This window comes from Stegodyphus dumicola, chromosome 9 (genome assembly GCF_044657685.1).
Source record: "Stegodyphus dumicola isolate Sdum_Otavi_A_Nest chromosome 9, ASM4465768v1".
Taxonomy (NCBI): domain Eukaryota; kingdom Metazoa; phylum Arthropoda; class Arachnida; order Araneae; family Eresidae; genus Stegodyphus; species Stegodyphus dumicola.
The window spans coordinates 130477988-130497429 of NC_140776.1; the positions used below are offsets into that span (position 1 = coordinate 130477988).

Consider the following 19442-nt stretch of genomic DNA (forward strand, 5'->3'; position numbering starts at 1 on the left):
TTGCAGAATTGGAAACTCTTCTTTCTATACCACATATAGCTACAAAAAAGCTACAATCTGAGAATTAACAGGAGACGAGAATGGGATGTTTGTTCTTTCTGAAATGGAGGGTTTGAGAAACTAGTTTGCTAGACACTTTCACGTATATGTAGACGCAAAATGCCGAATTTTGTTTAATGATGAGCAAATTAAAAAGGCAAAGAAAGAAATCTACGAGCTTTCATTAAGAATGCAATTATTCTCAGAACAAATGGAGTATTCAAATCAGGACAGTCAAACTGCAGGCACTGCAACTGATTCTATATCATTCTCTTCAAGTGATGAATTAGATTTTGAGATATATTCAGATAATATTGAAAAGGCTAAGGCAAAGCAAATGAAAATAAAGAACCAAGAGGCTTTATACATAAAAATGAAAAAATACAAACAAGATTTCTACATGGTCTTTGAAAAAATTGAGAAATACAATTGCTTTTGCAAGACACCTCTTTTAGAACATATAAAAATCTATTCTGAAAAGTTAAAAGAAGTAGCCCTAACAGTAACAGCTCTTCCTACTACTCAAGTCAGTGTAAAAAGATTCTTCTCAGTTCTGAAGTTTATCAAATCGGATCTATAGTCCTCTAAAAACAATTTTGCCAAAGCTATACTGTTTCTTAGAAATTACTAATGCCAGGTTTTTCATTTTATAATAAATGCTAATTAATATAAATAATTTGCTATGCCATCAATTTTTTGTAGCATCGATTACTTATTTTATATTAAAAAATAAGCTGTAACCCATGAGTATATGTTTACATACATACGAGAGAGTCGGATTCTTTAAATTGCAAGAGTCGGAGTCGGCTATTTTCCCTATCAACTTCACAGCTCTACTTAGATTATCAGGGGAATATAATTTGATTAAGAAATTTCCAAAACTCTAAATATGCCATGTTAAATTCATGACTTGTATTAACCTACGTACAATCTTTAGCAAAAAATTGAAGCACCATCAAGGAACTGGTTGTTTTTTATGAAATTGAATATGTGCATAGCTCATACACAAATAATAAAATGATTAAAAAATCAAGGTCATAGCTCACCTGTTCATGGCTCACAATCACCCATTGAGTGTTCAAATCAGTAGTGGTTGAACCACAATGCATGCTTGAATTAGTCACGGCAAGGAGTGGTAGAGGTTCCTAATGTCTTCCAGCGACACATTCTGCCAGGCATTCATCAGTTGTCGCTCCATATCTGCGATATTTTGTGGTGCCTGAATCTAGCGGCCTACTACATCCCAGACATGTTCCATTGGTGAAAGGTCTGGTGACCTTGCTGGCCAAAGAAGAGTATCAATCACAAGGAGACAGTCTACAGATATGCGAGCAGTATGTGGCCGAGGATTATCTTGGAAAACGACCCCAGGATGGTGTGCCATGAAGGATAACGCAACCAGCCGCAGAATGATATCAACATATCGTTGAGCTGTTAAAGATGTACAAAGAATGACTAAAGATGACCTGCCGTCATAAAAAATAGTGCCCCATACCATCACACCAGGGGTTATTGGCTGTATGCCTTTGTAAAAGGCTGATTGGGACTGCTGGCCCCATCCTATCCAAACATGAACACAGTGGTCATCTGCTTCAAGAGTGAAGCGGGATTCATTGTTGAACACTATTAGAATGACAGTCTGATGGCAGCCATAATGATCAGCTGCAACACCACTCCAGACGACTCCGCCGATGTTGTGAAGTCGTCTTGTGAGATGTTGGACGGTACCACAGGAAGTACAGACGTGGGTGTAATGCGTTGAATAGTCGACAATGATACCGTTAGGGCGGTTCGGGTCTGGCGAACAATCATTCTATCTTGCCTTGGCCTTCCACAGCCTTCATTTCCTTGTAGCAACCATTGATGCCAACATCTTTGTACAACAGTGTCCGTACGCTGCAAGTGGCGGCCTATTACTCGGTATGACCCTTCAGCTTCACGCAACCCTACACTTTCAAAGTCGTTCAGTTGTCTGTAAGGTCTTCGATATCGCCCTAATGGCATCTTTATGGAATTACAATGGCAGCAGCAGCAACAACAACAACAAAATTTATATATATATATTTATACAGTGGTGGCCAAAATTGTAGACACTTTTGGAAATTTTTATGTTTTTGAACTTTGTATGCTTATAGAAAATGTTATGTTTCGCAAAATGCAAACTTGTATATATCATTTTAAAGAGAATTTATTACTGAATTCAATACAAAACACAAAATTCAATTATTTGCAATACAAAAAAAGTTATATGTACTTTAATATAAATAAAAAACACAGTTATGAAGTGGTTTGTAATGTCTAGCTTTCCTGGCCAATCACTGTTCTTGTTCTGAGAACCAATCAAATGTTAGTAACTGCCTGTAGAAGCTGACATGTTTACACTTGAAACAATTCATTATTTTGCTTTGTTCTGTGGAAGGAGGACCTGTTTCTTATACACTGCAATTACAAGTAGGAATTTTTGTAAAAAAATTTAATATTTAGTCAAGAAGCAATGACATCAAATAAAAGAGTAGATTGGACACCTAGAAAGAGATGTAATATTATTGTGTTACGAGAAAATGGTCTTTCCTATGCTGAAATTGCAAGACAAGTGGTGGTTCAGTGACTACATCTGGAGTCCGAAAGTTTTGTTTACGATATCAGGAGACAAATTCAATAAAAAACAAAGGAAAAGGCCGAAAAAGGTGCACCACATCTATTGATGACAGAAGAATAAAAAGACTATGTCTCCAAGATAGAAAAATGTCATCAGCGGCCATCAGAAGTGATATTAATGATGCTGGTGTTTTTGTCAGTTCAAGAACAATCAGGAGAAGATTAACAGATGTTGTACTGAGACGCAGAATTCGACGAAAAAAGCCTTATCTTAATTTTCAGCAACGGAAAAAAAAAAAAAAGACTACAGTGGGCAAAGGAACACATTAATTGGACAGATGATCAGTGGTCACAAGTTATATGCAGTGACTAAGATATCGTTATTCAGTAGTGATGGGCGAAAATATGTAAGACGTAGACTAGGAGAAGAGCTACATCCTGACTGTATTCAAGCAACTGTGAAGAACCCAGTTAGTGTTATGTTTTGGTCATGCATGTCAGCAGATGGTATTGGTCGCCTTCATGTCATCGATGGGACACTGAATGCCAGAAAATACATTGACACTATTCTAGAACCAAAACTTCTACCTTCCATCAGAGATCTCTTTCCCAACAATGCTTCGTTTATTTTTCAGCAGGATTCTGCTCCTTGCCACACGGCCAAAATATCAAAAGAGTGGTTTCGTAAAAAGAGCATTAAATTGTTGTCATGGCCAGGAAACAGTCCTGATCTCAAGCCTTTCGAAAATTTGTGGCACCGTTTGAAAACTCTTGTCCGAATGAGGCGCCCATCAAATAAAAAGGCACTAATTGAGGCTATAATTGTTTCCTGGCATCATGTAATAACGAAAGAAGAGCTTAAAACTCTTGTCAGCTCAATGAAACGTCGATGTGAAGCTGTAATCAAAAATAAATTGTACCCTACTGAGTACTGATAACTCACTGCAATCATCACTATCTAATGTATATCGATAACTATTATCGTTTAAACTTTTTTTGTATTGCAAAAAATTGAATTTTGTGTTTTGTATTGAATTCAGTAATAAATTCTCTTTAAAATGATATACACAAGTTTGCATTTTGTGAAACGTAACGTTTTCTATAAGCATACAAATTTCAAAAACATAAAAATTTCTAAAAGTGTCCACAATTTTGGATGTATAAACGTAAAAAAGCAAATTTAAAGTTAAAATAACGTGCAAACAAATAAAAGAATTAAATTTTGAACTAATTTACAATATCATTTAAATTCAGATAGTATAAGTAAATCAAGTGCAAAACCAAAACATGAAAATAAATTCACCAATTTAGGAAATTAAAATTTTTTCTAGATTTATATTATTTAAATATTTTAATATTAAAGATAGCAGCTTGGCACTCAACTTTACTTACATTAGCACCACCTACATAATTTGCAGAACACACATCACTTAGGAAATACTTTTGCAGACCCCAACGCTTATATGGTAGGTAAGTTAGTATTAAAACTTACTACAGCCAAAAGTCATTAATCCGGACTCGTCGGGACTTCGGCGATTCCGGATTATAGATCATCAGTTTAAATCTGGTAAGATGGCATGCAGAAATTACAAAATAAGAAACCGTAATTTATGAAATAAAGAACAATTATGATCTAAAGGGTGTAAAGTTTATAATTGGGTGCCCCTTGTTTACTGGCGATTTTTTTTTTGACGCCACGACAGGAAGGCACAATTTCAAGATGGCTGCTACACAAAACCAAAATAAGAAGTCAAAGAATTGCACAAGATCTGTGTCCATGTACATATCAATCTGTTTTTACTTGAAAAAACATCCTAGAATTGCACAAACTAGGCATTGCACACTGCCTTATATATGTCCATGTACACATCAATCCATTTTCATTTAAATAAAACCGGGAAGCTAAAACAAAGTTAAAACTATCGTGGTAACCAGAAGTGAGGTTTCATTGCCAAAATTTTTTAAAAAATTGTCGCCAATCAAAGGGGCACCCAATTCTACACTAGAGCACTAAAGGGTATCAAAATTTATAAAAAGAAAAAGCTTAATATTTATTTGTTTACTTTATTAAACATTTCTTTCAACACGCGCATAATCGAAATTAGAAAATTGCAAACAGAAAACTACTTGATGTGTATTCATGATATTTATAATGACGAGGAATTTGATTTAAATCATATCAAAGACGGAGTACATCGAGATGAAATACTACATTTACTAAGGAATTATAAGCCAAATAAAATAAAAACATCTGCCCTGAAGATAAGGATAGTGCTGAGAGATCAACTTCCAATTCATTGTGCGCCATGACGTCCCCACCCCGGCCGCAGAGCAGCGTGAAATTGATAAACGGATTTCGAAACATACTTCCACTTTGTAGATTCTTTACATATTAGTAAATATATATCGGAAATTCTATTTGACATAATCGAAAGTTCAAGCTTACCTTTATAAAATTGCTCTAACGGTCTGCAAAAAATAATAAGCCGGATCCAATTCGAAGATTAAGGAACAACGCAATCTGCAACATTAATTGAATTAGATAATTTTAGCTTAGCTTATACCCTGTGTTATACATTAAATGCGCATGCGTAAACGTATTATGCGCATGTGCACACGCATATTCGCAGCCGTAAAGGTCTTACGCGCATGCGTAAACGTATTATGTGCATGTGCACATGCATATTCGCAGCCGTGAAGGTCTTACGCGCATGCGTAAACCTATTATGTGCATGTGCACATGCATATTCGCAGCCGTAAAGGTCTTACGCGCACGCGTAAATGCCTATGCGCATGCGTCAACGTGACGCATGAGCAGAAAGTTTGTAGCTTTGAGGTCCGGATTATGGGTGTTTGAATTAACAACTTTTGACTGTATTTACTAGCTTTTAAGTATTTTCTATGTAGTATTTAAGTATTTTCTAGATATGTAATTATTTTTAAGTATATATTTGGTTTTTATAAATTATGAATTAGTTCTTTTTAGTTACTTCTTGGTTTATATTAATTTGTCTAGTTCCTTTTTGATTAATATGCATATTTGTGTTGGGGAGGTTTCTGTAAACAAGGGTTTCTAAAATGCATTAGTTTCTAAATTAATTTTTCTGGAAAATTTAATTTTTAAAAAAAGTTTAATTTAATACTAATCCTTACATTGCTTATTTCTCAAAATATTTCATTATTGGTATTTTCCTTTAGACATTTAATTTTAATTGCTAAATACACAAGGTACCACTTAGTTGGTATTTCTTTTTGGACATTCTTCACTACTTTTGGTTTTGACTTTTACCCTTGCTTGCATGAATGACGAAACACGAATTGAATGATTGAAGAGTTAGGTTAGGAGGCAACTTCCCCTTGATAAGTCTGTCTCCTGCCTGCTCAACAGTCATTTACTTATGCATTTAAAAAAAAAAAAAAAATTTAGATTAATTTTAATTTGCTAAATTAGTGAATTTATTTTCATGTTTTGGTTTTGCACTTGATTTACTTATACTATCTGAATTTAAATGATATTGTAAATTAGTTTGAAAATTAATTCTTTTATATGTTTGCACATTATTTTAACTTAAAATTTGCTTTTTTATGTATATACATGTTTGTTAAAATTTAAATTTCATTCCTTGCAGCAATGGCACAAAGAATTAATTAAATTTCTATTTATTCAATTTATTCTTTTGAAACAATATATATATTCATTCCGCCTCTGTTACTGGTTTTATACTTTGCGAATTGGGCACTAGAAATATGGGCTAATCTTTGGAATACGGTAACAGGTAGTATGGCAACATTTTGGTAAGGCGATAAAGGTTACTAGCTAGGACTTTAGCAGTATACATGGATAAAGTCAAGAGTGTGCACAATGCCAGTTTTGTGCAATTCTGGGATGTTTTTTTCAGTGAAAATAGGTCGACGTGTACATGGATACCGTATGTGCAATTCTTAAAAATGCGGCAAGCAGCGGGCGATTCTGCACTTTCTCCCAATTTCGCACCTAATCTTCGTCATGATTAAGCACTTTTGTTCTATGAAAGTTCTAGCATAAGCGTAATTCGGCTAGCAGATTGTTGGAAAAAAATGTTGAGTTTTTACTTCGTGAAAACAAAATGGCGTAAAAAAAAAAAAAAACTAGCAGGTTGGTTGCTAAAAAATCGCCAAAGTTACCATAATCCGAAGATTAACCGAAATATGCACTATGATCATAATTTCTGATCATTTGTCTCGAAGCTTTGATAATTTACATGTTCTATCAAGATGTTAAAGTTACCATAATCCGAAGATTAACCAAAATATGCACTATGATCATAATTTCTGATCATTTGTCTCAAAGCTTTGATCATTTGCATGTTCTATCAAGATGTTTTTGCATAACAAATTTCATCACAATCGTAAAAGACCTTCTTGGTGTTTTGATTTTTTTGCAAAAGAGTCTTATTATTAGCATTGATAATTGGTAGCTTAATGCATAATAAGTAATAAGATATTTGTTAATAAGTTGTCAATGTACACTGAAAGAAAATCTGAAGCATTTAAAAATAAGTTAATATTTGTATCCTAATTTAACAAATGATTTACTTAAAATAGTTTGTAACACTTGAAAAATCAGTTGTATAGTAAAAATCTTTTCAAAAACGAAGTATACCTTACCTCCTGCAAAAAATTCCCCTTTAACAAATTCTTCTACACCCAATTCCTCCACTCCGATACCGATTAAGCGCACATTGTGAGCATCCAATTTAGGTTTGATTTCGCTCAGCTGCTTTGCAGCCAAGCGACAGAAAGGTCATCCAAATCGGCGGAAAAAAGTGATCACACAATCTTGATTTTCCCATAATGATTTCATAGAGACCATCTAAAATATATTCATAATAACTTATTTATCTATAAAACTATCTTAAAAATAAAATTTGACAGTGTTCACTAATTTATATTTATAATAAAATTTTAATTCTACATTTATACCAAATAACTAAATTTACAGTCAAAATAAAGCAAGGAATTGAATTTTTGTTAACTATACACCAACATAATGTAACTTCAAAAAGTCTCATATTCATATATTTCCGTTTCTTAATATTAATTTTCTAACTGCCCACATTAGAGCTATCCAATAATCTTTTGGAAAATCAGATGAAAGTATTAAAATATAACTTTTCAAAGACATCTAAACTTTCAGTTAATCAAATCACTGCCCCTACTGAAAAAGGCCTTTCTTCAAAATTTCAGAATTCATCACTTAATTACTCATACTGTGAATTTTTAATAACAAATTGTTAGTTTCGAAAATTAATGAAAAGGAAGGGAAGGCATTTACGTGGATACATTTTAATCATTACATTATAATTTCCAAAGCTGATAAGGATAGAGATTGTCATTATGGGCAAACACACATACAGTGATGAAGTCAAGAAACTGCTCAATTCCTAAACATCTATGGCAGAAATCCTCATTGCAGTGAATGGCAACATTCATTTTTGCTGCGCAATATGCACATGGTATATGTGCTCACCATATTTGGTGACCTGCACATGATGGCAATGTTTTATCAACATTACACTCAATCAGAATCAGGAAAGCCTAAGCATCACAAAACTTTAGCCAACAGTTAAAACCTATTTTTTAACATTTAAAAAAGAAAATCACATCTCGCAAGATGCTAAATATTTAAACAATAACTCAGACGCCAGACAATGGCCACACACAAACAAAATAGGATGAAAAGTAAGTAGTAAGTCTTGGCAAAAAAGTTCCAGTTTTTATCCTCGTGTTATGACGAGCATATGTGCATACTGCACAGCAAAGATGAATGCTGGCACTCATTGCAGTGAGGATTTCTGCCATAGATGATTCAACTTCTGACCTCAGGAAGTTAAAATAGCTGTTAAATCTTCTCATATGCTCCCAACTCAGTTTAAAATATCACTCATTTCACCTATTGTTAACTGTGCTGGTTTATGCTCTTTCTAAATACCACAAAATTAATTTTTGGCCTATAGTTTCCAGCTTAAGAACAACATCATATCATTTGACAAAATATTTAGTTTTTGCATTTTCTACTTTATAATAATATTCACACTGTAAAATATTCTTTTGAAATCGTCGATAGACCTATTTCAGTCGTCTTCTGTTATCAGGACCGGATTAAAAAATATATGTATGAATGTAAGTGTATATTATGTATGTGCATATATGTGTGCGTGTACACACATATGTATGTATATATACAAATGCATACATTTCTGAATTTGGTCCTGATAACAGAAGAGTACTGATATTTCTCCCTTCCATTCTTTTATGATTTCTTTTGATGTTAAATCACTGTTTAATAATGTTTCAGTAAAATGTCTTGAACAACTAGGCTTCGAGAATTCCATTTTACACATACAAAGATTTAAGAGTTAATTTCTCTTAATAAAGGTAGTCTTTTCAGTCCTGCCCTTGCTGACATTTTACATTCACTATTTAGAAGTCAAATTGACTGAAAAACTTATCTTTTTGTCTCTAGATTCGTTACATAGACAACACTTCTGTGCTTTTTAGTGGTAATATAAAAGATTTATCCCAGATTTTATCCGTAATACATTCGATTGATTCAGCCATCCAGCTCACTTTTGGAAGTGAATCTGACAATATCTATCTCTTCCTTGATGTTCTAATAATCAATAATAAATCTAATTTCATAACTACTATTTATTACCACTAAATACTACTAAAATTTAAAATCATTTGGATTTGCATTATGCTGAAGGAAAACGCCCTTATATATATTTATTACTACTAAAATTTAAAATCGTTGGAGACTACATTATGTTCAAGGAAAACGCCTATATACTGAATTTCATGCATTTTCCCGAATTTATAACGAAATCAAACGTTAAGAGCCACTGGAGACTAGATTTCACAAAATTAGTTCATAATTTTAACTTAATATAATTACTTACTTCACCAGTTACAACAGATTTTACTGTATTTTCGGCAACCTTCTCTGCTTCGTTCATATTTTTAAGTTAAACGGACTCAACGGTTCTTTGACGGATATAACAAAGGAACGAAAACAACCACTTTCGGATTTGAACTTCCTTGTTTCGTTGCGCGTTTGGCACGCCTCCTGGATTTTAACCTGATTCATTCCATGATAACGTTCTGCTCGAGGGCATTCGCTAAGCGCATAATTTATGAGTATAAGAAATCTGATATGTATCTGGTCAGAAAGGAAAAAATAATATTCTGTTTTCGTATCCACCGAGTGACAACAGCAGACACCGCATGAATATTGAATACTATAATTTGATTAAAAAAGATTTCATACTTTTCCTCTGACATATTTTGGAAGTTTTGTTCTGTCGTACATTTTTAAATCTACTAATATCTATGATTTTTTTAACCATTAATGCTTCTGTTCCGCATAACAGATCTAAAGATTTATTAGAAAGTGCAAAATCTATTATTCGTGTTATTTGTTTATTTGAAGTATTTTAAGGTGCTTTCCTGTAGGTAATCAATGGAAATCATCAAGATTATCAAGAAATTGTACATTATGCCATTGCATGCAGACTAGTAATTTTAAGGAAAAAATTTAAGAAACTCGTATGTAATACTCGTATAACCCGTTTTTGCTGCTCTGCAGTACAAATCTTATTTAAGATTCCTAGTAGATAGTCGGTAATAAAACTAAATTGAAGTGAGAGAGCTGAATTTCAGTTAAATAATGCAATTCGTATTAAAAAAAGAGTTTAATAAATTTAATTGTATCAGTAACTGTTTCTCTAATGAAAATAATATGTATATTTCAAAAGAACATATCAAACACTTTTAGTTTTTAAAACTAGGTAACATTTGTGTAAATACATTATAGACAGCGTTTTTCAAGCTTGTTTAAACTTGGGGGGGGGGGGGGGGAATAAAAACACTTAGAAGTTATAGGGTTCTACAGACTACCTTACACTTGTCCCCTTCAAAAGCAATTTTGTTAGGGTAAACTCCTAGTGTAAGGTACGGCCTTGGCGCGATTTTGAAAAACTGTCATCAACACCAAAATGACTCGTTTATATCATAAATAGCGCGTTTACTGCTCACAATAATGTCGCCAAATCCCGTGTTTATTGTAAACTGGATTAAACCTTTTCTAGCATGTGTATGTTTTTTAACATCAGTATGCTTATATTTTAAAAATACAATTAAATAAAATTTATTTAATTGTACGTTAGTTTTAATTAATTAAGTTAACAAATGAAAAATTATACATGTTTTTAAAATAATGCTAAGCTGTTATAATTTGAATAATCTTTATTTTAATAATTAAAAATCAAATAAATGTTGGTCCTCACAACTAATAAGAGGGATGAGTCCACCAATTCCTGCATACCTGCTCTATATTTGAATGTAAGCTCATAAGCTTAAGTCTGAGATCCACATTACATAAAGTTGATTTTGGTACTTTTTTTTTTATTTGATGAAAACAATTTCTTAAGCGGGTGCATAGAAGTAGATGGAATTATAATTATTAAACACTATTGTACTATATTCCATTTTCACTGGTAGTGAGGTCCGTAATACAACCATACCTTCTGCTTTAAATTTCAAGTCTGGTGTCATTAGAGAGAGTTCAGTTAACTGTTCTCTTTCATTCAATGGCAATTTGTTATTTTCAGTATTGCAATGGAAAGGCTCATAAACATGTTATAATGAAAACTTGTTATAATTAACCTTCTGAAAAAAGTTTTAAATTGTGACCCAGAGTTTTGATATGTGAATATACTATGTCACTGCATATGCTCCAATAACGGTATATTCTAACGAAGAAGATTCTAAAATTGGAAATAGTAAAAAATTTCTGTTTCACTCAACTACCCCATGAACCAAATTTTTTCACAAAATCCTCCACTTTACGTATTGAGAAAATTCAAGGAATTATTTTGTAGACATATTTAGATCATTTACTTCTGAGTGCATATCTGAGAGATATACCTCTGTACTTAGCCACATATCATTAGCTGAAAATGATGTAAAATCTTGCTATTTCATTTACAAATAATGACATTTTTGTAAACCTAGAAGGACTATAAGGACTTCAAGGATTACAATTTGAGAAACACTATGCTATAAGTAATCAAGTGATATTTTAATAAAATATTGCAGGCATGTAGAATTAAGAAAATATTAAATATCTAAACTCACAAAGTCATTTAAAATGTATTATTTTATGCATAAAATGAGTAATATCAAGAATGGCATAGAAAGAAATATTTTTTCCTCAAGTCAGGTTATATGAATAGGTTCTTATTTATTATTGAAACCATCTTAGAAGAAATCGCCAAACTCCGGCAACCATGCACATATCAGTTTTTTAGATAATCTATCCACTGTAACATTGCATTCTCCGACTCACCTTTTTCTTCCACAAAAAACTGCCTAACTGCACCAAGGTGTTTGTGCTAACATGCAAGTATATTTGAATATGGAAAAGTACTTGAGTGGAGTTACTTTTTATATTTCATTATTAAACTTTTAACCATTTTCCTTGATTTTTTTTTTTTTTTTTTTTTTTTTTTTGCTCTTACATATTTTAATGATCCTGAAGAAACTGCTTTACTGTTTTAAGTTTAGTACATTATTTATACTGATTAAATGATAAAGGATAAGTGTTAATCCATTTAAATGAGAAACCATATGAAATTATACTTATATTAAGTTATTTACATGCAAATCTGTGCAGTAATACCTCGGAAGTATGTGACAGATGAGACCAACGAAAAGTGCATAAATTATAATATTTAAAAGCGAAGTTAGACCTTCGCTTTTAAATATTATGCATGAATTTTTTGTCAAATAGGATCAAAGGCTAAAGTACTATTTGCTTAAAATAAAAAATATGTAACACAGAATATAGTTTTTATGTGTACTGATACAAAATAATACTAAAATAAATATGCTTCTTAAAAACAGCCATTTGAAAGCTGATGGCTACATAAAACTTAACAAACTTATTTAATGGCCGAGTGACTTTTCCTGTAGTGTAAACTTTCTTCATGGCAAACGAACAATTTTATTTATTCATTATCTTGTAGCTAGAACATATTTCTCATTAGAGTCTATGCACTCCAAAAGTTACAACCCTTTTTCAAATGAAGCTGAGACCATCTGTTTACTTTGCAGTCATCATATATTTTTCTGGTGGATCTAAGTCTGAGGTTAGGTCTAGGTCTTCTTGGACAGCAATTTGTTCTAGCATCTTTCTAAGCTCATCAATTGTCTTCTCTTTGTTATGCAAGTTTTCAACAGCTTGCTGAAGTCATCAACTTCTATGAAAATGACAGCTTCTTTTATTGCATGAGCGACTTGATTACTTCCTGGCATTGTTTTCTTTTTTGCTTTTAAAAAGAATGGACAACTTTTCTTCCAGGCACTAATTTAAGGTCTTTTGAGAAATTTCATTCCAAGATTCTTCAACAATTCTTATAGCATCTAAAATGTTAAATTATATTCAAAGATCTTTAACAGACAGCTGCTTGTTTTGTCTGAAGGAGTTTTTCAGATGTGCTTATGACCATCTTGTGTAAAATGCCTTGACACTTTTATGACTCCTTGATCTATCAATTGTTGGTTTTATTTAGAAACAGAAAAATAATATCAATTAAAGTGGCAGAACGTGGAAGGGTGCATTATTGATAAGAAGCATCACTTTAAAATGGAATTTGTTTAGACAGTAACACTGGCCTTTTGATATAAAGTGATGAACAAACCAGTCTTCAAAAGCAGAAGCTGTCATCCAAGCTATTAATTTAATGTTAGCTTTAGACTCATTTTTTTAAGCTTTAGGATTTTCAGAGTGATAAATTCAGAGAGCTTTTAACCTCCAGTCGCATTCACATCAATTATTATTGTCAATTTATCTTTGTAAACCTTAAAGCCTGAAAAGATATTTTTCTTCCTACACAGTAAAATTCTTTCAGGCATCTTATCTTGTTCAAGAACAGGCCACATTAAATATGGTTTGGCTGCTATAGCCAACTTCCCTTTCATGTATCAGGAAAAGAAGACAGCCTTTTTATTTGCTCTTGCTGTCTCTCCATGATGCTGTGCCAATTACAAGAAGTTTTAAATCAGCATAATCGTTCATTACCAGATACAAAGTTTTCACTTTCGAGCACCTGTCCAGTTCCTTCTTTCAACATTCCGAAAAAGAGCTTAACTTGATAACACACAGTATTCTGATTGACTAGACAATTTTTCAGTCTTGCTTGCTTATAATATTGTAATTTGAGCATATTTCCATCTCTGAAATAATAATATGCAATTTATAAATTATGTTCAAGTTTAATGATTGGACATTTTCTACAATTGCCAGAATTGTTTCTTTATCTTTCAAGATCATTCCTTATTATTGTACATTCTGGTCACTATATATTTTTTTTGCTAATTCACAAGTTTTCATTCTTCCATAAAAATTAGGACACTTAAGATGAGCACTTTTACCAGCTGTTGTAGACTTGCAGTTGGTTGGATGTCCAATACAGATGCTCACAGCAGTCATTGAGTGACTGTGCTCATGATGATTAGTGGATAGAAGCATTACCTGGTATTTAATTGGAGAGAAGGGTGCCTCTTCCACTTCTACCTGTACCTGGCATAAAAATCCTTAACAACTATGTTTAAATTAGAGTATTAATGTTTACATTTTTTTATTAGATGAAGAAGAATCATTCTTACTTTGTTTAGGTGACATGCTTAATTTTTAAATCTTATAATAAACATTGACACAAAACATTTGCTTGATTTAATATTCGTTGACTTTACAGACTTGAAGAGAAGAGTCTATGAATCAATTGAAGGGTGTAGAGTCATTAGGTTATTTTGAAGTAGGAGATATGAAAAATGAGCCATGTCTTTGCTGGAACTTGAACCTGGAGAACTTGAATACGCACTGAGTATGCTCATTACACCACAAAGGCATACTGGAAGGAGGGAGAAAATAACTTATATACTCCTCCTTTTAAAGGGTGATTGGTGATGAAGTATTGTCCACCATGTTTTAGTTCGGACATCACTGTAGAGTCATTAGGCTTATGCAGGAGAAGTGAAAAATCAGGAATGCCTTCACCAGGCTTGAACATGGACCCCTGGAATACGTGTTCAGTGCACTACTGTTACACCATGAAGGAATGTGCAGCGGCAGCGCCAAACAGGCGATACGGACTTAAAAACTGTACAGAAAAGCGCCAATTGGCGAAACAGTAAACCCGTTTGGCAAACCTACAGGCTGACGGAGAGAGAAGATTTTTCCCCGGCAGTCAAGTGGAACTACTTCAACAAATGTGTGCGTCTCTGTTTTCGCCGAGATATGTAAACTTGTGTACTCGCATCTGTACTGTGCTCTGAATTTCTTAAGCCGTTATAATGTACCCGGCAACTGTTACTCTTCCTTATTAAATTTGATTATTAATTGTAACATGTCTATCTTAACTAAGATTTCGGCTTTCCTAGTTAATGTTAGGGATATTTTCGTATGCACGTGTTACTCACACGTACATCATTGGTGACCCTGTCCCTCGCTCCTTCTGTTTCGATCCCTAATGACTATCTGTCTCAATCTTTGTTAAAAAACTAAAAATATGCCTTATTTTGATGCCAATGCTCTTCCTTATGACTGATAAAGGCTCAACCCTATTTATTTCCTCCTCATTTTATCGTACGGATTACACGTGGTTTATCACACTTAAGGAGGATTTACAGGTATGTGGTCAAATTTTTTTAATTATCTGTGATTGGTCTTAATTATGTTTTTGTGATATGTTTTGCTCTAAAATTATAGTTTTAATTTAATTATTGATTGTTTAAAATTGATCTTTGGGTAATATTCGTGCTCACACTTTTATTGAGATATTGAATGTCTTCATTATTTTATTCTAAATTGATACTGTTTTGATAAGGTATAGTGCAAAACATTAAGTTTACGATTTACGATATATTTATAATTGGCAACCATGCCAGGATCGGAAGGCCAAACCAACGAGGAATCGAATATGGCGGTTCAGGAGCCACAAATCTCACACGTGGCAGTTAAAATTCCCCCTTTATGGAAAAAAAATGTTAAACTTTGGTTTATTCAAGTTGAAAGTAACTTTGCTTTAGTGAAGATTAGTAGCAATAGTACAAAATACAACCACGTGGTTTCTTCGATAGACCCTGAAACTCTTTTCGCAGTATCAGATATTTTATTTAATCCCCCAGCGATGGCTAAATATGATGCCCTTAAAGCTAGGTTAATAGTAGAATTCTCAGATTCGGAAAGCGAGCAAATACGCAGACTTATTTCTGAATTGCATTTAGGGGACGACAAACCATCTCACTTATTGAGAAAAATGAGAGAATTAGGTGGAAACTGTATAACTGACGAATTTTTAAAATCATTATGGCTGCAAAGGTTACCTTCCGAGGTGCATGCCATTTTATCAATAAGTTCGGAATCCTTAGACAATTTAGCAAAAATGGCTGATAAGATAGCTGAAGTGCGTACGCCAACGAACAACAGAGTGTTCGCGGTCCAGGCAGCTTCGGCGAGTTCCCCCAGAAACCCTAACGATTCTGGTGCCCCCCTCGAGGAGCTTAAGGCCTTAAGGAGTGAAATCTCTGCCCTAAGTAAACAAGTCGAGCGACTCTCCCGCGGAAAAACGAGGAATAATTTCCCCCGGGATCAACATAACAAAGCACGTAGTTTTTCGCGTGCGCATTCCCAAGAGCGTGTGAACAATTATTGTTATTTTCATTCGCGATTCGGTAATAATGCACGAAAATGTCGAGCACCTTGTTCCTTTTCTCAGAACACTACGGCCCAGGAAAACTAGTAGTAGCGGCTGTCGATCGAAATTCATCGGCAGTCGCACATGCATGTCGTTTACATGTTTACGATAACAGATTAAATTTAAACTTTTTGATTGATTCGGGCTCGGATGTTTCATGTGTGACACCGACTTCTAAGTTTAAGAAAATGCATCCTGATTCGCTTCAATTATTTGCTGCGAATAATTCCAGAATTTCTACGTATGGAACAAAATTGTTAACTGTGAATTTAGGACTTAGACGAAACTTTTCGTGGAAGTTTTTAATCGCCGATGTACCAGTGCCTATAATAGGAGCCGACTTTTTAAGGCATTTTGATCTTTTAATCGATTTAAAACGAGGTAGACTTATCGATAATACTACGAAATTAACTCGTATTGGTTCTCTTTCCGATTCTAAAAATTATTTTTCGGTAAAGTTAATATCTGGTGATTCACCATATCACAGAATCTTGAAAGACTTTCCGGAAGTACTGAAGTTAAAATCCGATTCGGGTAGAGTAAAGCATAGTACGGTTCATTACATCGAAACAAACGGTCCTCCTGTGCACAGTAAACCGCGTAGGTTAAGCCCTAAGTTATACGAAGCAGTAAAAAAAGAATTTCAATTTATGATAGATCAAGGTATTTGTAGACCATCAAAATCAGCATGGTCATCACCTCTTCATGTCGTTTCTAAAAGTTCGGGCGACATACGGCCAGTAGGAGACTACCGAAAACTAAACGCGTGCACCGAACCCGACAGATACCCTATCCCGCATTTACAATACTTTAATAATACGCTTAGCGGAAAGACAATTTTTTCAAAAATTGATATCGTTCGGGCATATCATCATATACCAGTCCATCCAGATCATATACCGAAAACTGCAGTTTGCACCCCATTTGGTCTTTTCGAATTTCCGTTTTTAAATTTCGGACTGTGCGGAGCAGCTCAAACCTTTCAAAGGTTTATGAACAAAATTCTTGGAGATCTAAAATTCGCCTACGTCTACTTAGATGATATTTTGATATTTAGTGATATGGAAGATGAGCATAAATCTCACCTACGTACTGTTTTTGAAAGATTAACTTCATATGGATTGACAATTAACGCTTCGAAATGTGTTTTCGGCGTTCCGGAAATATCTTTTTTAGGCCATATAATCAATAAAGATGGTACCAAGCCTCTGACGAACAAAGTGGAACCGATACTTAACTACCCACTTCCTAAAACGGTAAAAGATTTGCAGAGATTTTTAGGATTTTTAAATTTTTACCGTCGATTTTTACCCAACGTAGCCCAGAATCAAATACATTTAACTTCGTATTTAAAAGGGGCTAAGAAAAATGATAAGACAATCCTGAATTTGTCTGAGGAAGCGCGGAGTGAATTTCAAAAGTGCAAACAGCTAATCGCTAATGCTGTTCTTTTGGCACACCCGAAGAAAGATGCCCAGTTGGTTTTACAGATTGATGCGTCAGACTTCGCGATCGGTGGAACGCTATCACAAATAGTTGATAGAAATTTACAGCCTCTCGCATTTTTCTCACGAAAGCTTTCGCAGGCGGAAAGGAACTATAGTGCGTATGATCGAGAGCTATTGGCAGCTTATGCTGCTATTAGGCATTTTAAGCATATGTTGGAAGCACGGAACTTTTCTTTAATCACCGATCACAAACCGCTCACGTATGCATTCCGACAGCGTTTGGATAAGTGTTCACCTCGTCAGGCTAGGCAGTTAGACTTTATCTCCCAATTCACCACTGAAATTCGCCATATAAAAGGTTCGGAGAATATCGCTGCCGACGTACTTTCGCGTATAGAAGCAATAAGCATGCCTAATCCTATCAACTATGAGGAAATTGCTAAAATGCAAGAAATCGACCCAGAATTACAAACATTGCTTAAAGAGTCAAAAGTTCTACATCTCAAAAAAGTTACCTTACCGAATTGTAGCTTACCGATATATTGCGATGTGTCAACAGGTAACGCCCGTCCTTACATTCCTCCGGCATTCCGGGAGAAAGTTTTTGCCACCTTGCACAATTTGTCTCACCCTGGCATTCGCGCATCAACAAAGTTAGTATGTTCACGGTTTGTTTGGTCTTCCATCCGCAAAGATTGCGCGAAATGGGCATGGCAGTGCATTCCGTGCCAGAAAGCAAAAGTAAGCAGGCATACTAGAACCCCGTTAATGAAGTTTCCAGACCAATCACAGAGGTTTGATCACGTCCACCTTGACCTTGTTGGTCCCCTACCTCCTTCTCAAAATAATTATTACTGTCTAACTATGATAGATAGATTTACTAGATGGCCCGAAGCAGTACCCTTACCAGACATAACAGCACGCACAGTAGCACAGGCTTTCTATGACCACTGGATTACTCGATTTGGTTGTCCGACTGTTATTACTACCGACCAAGGGCGACAGTTTGAAAGCGGCTTATTTCGAGCCCTTTCCCAATTATTGGGAATCAAGAGGATCAGGACGTCTCCGTACCACCCACAGGCGAATGGACTGATCGAGGAATTCCACCGTCCTTTGAAAGCTGCCTTAAAAGCGCACGATACCAGTGACTGGGTGGCTGCCCTTCCAACGCTGCTGATGGGTTTCCGCGCCGCTCTCAAAGAGGACATAGGAGCAATCACTTCTGAACTGGTGTATGGAAAGACTATCCGTCTCCCAGGAGAATTTTTCAATCCGACACCTCCGAATGCGTCCCCCAAACAGTTTGTGGAGGATTTAAAATCTCACTTTGCCAGTGTCCGCCCGACCACGACTTCTAGCCACGGCCAGCGAACATGTTTCATTCATCCACGCCTTCACAAGTCCACATATGTGTTTGTTCGACACGACGGAGTTAGAAAACCACTTCAAACTCCTTATGATGGACCATTTAAGGTGCTAGAAAGACGAGATAAAACGTTTGATCTCGAAATAAAAGGGACTAAGCAAACGATCTCCATAGATAGACTGAAACCCG

The 19442-nt window shown here is 34.6% G+C and overlaps 1 protein-coding gene across 4 annotated transcripts in view; it reads right to left on the minus strand.

The window, feature by feature from the left end:
- LOC118196814 (prostamide/prostaglandin F synthase-like) overlaps positions 1-9751 on the minus strand; it is a 44248-nt gene extending 34497 nt beyond the window's left edge. Inside the window, exons 1-2 of one of the 4 annotated variants that reach the window (XM_085824114.1) lie at positions 9579-9745; positions 7285-7489 (exon numbers count right to left, since the gene is read on the minus strand). The gene's annotated coding sequence lies outside the window, so the exon portion shown is untranslated. Of the gene's footprint in view, positions 1-7284; positions 7490-9578 lie in introns of all 4 variants that reach the window. The other 3 variants (XM_035368281.2, XM_085824115.1, XM_085824116.1) reach the window with 3 other exon arrangements.
- Between the last annotated feature and the right edge of the window lie 9691 nt (positions 9752-19442).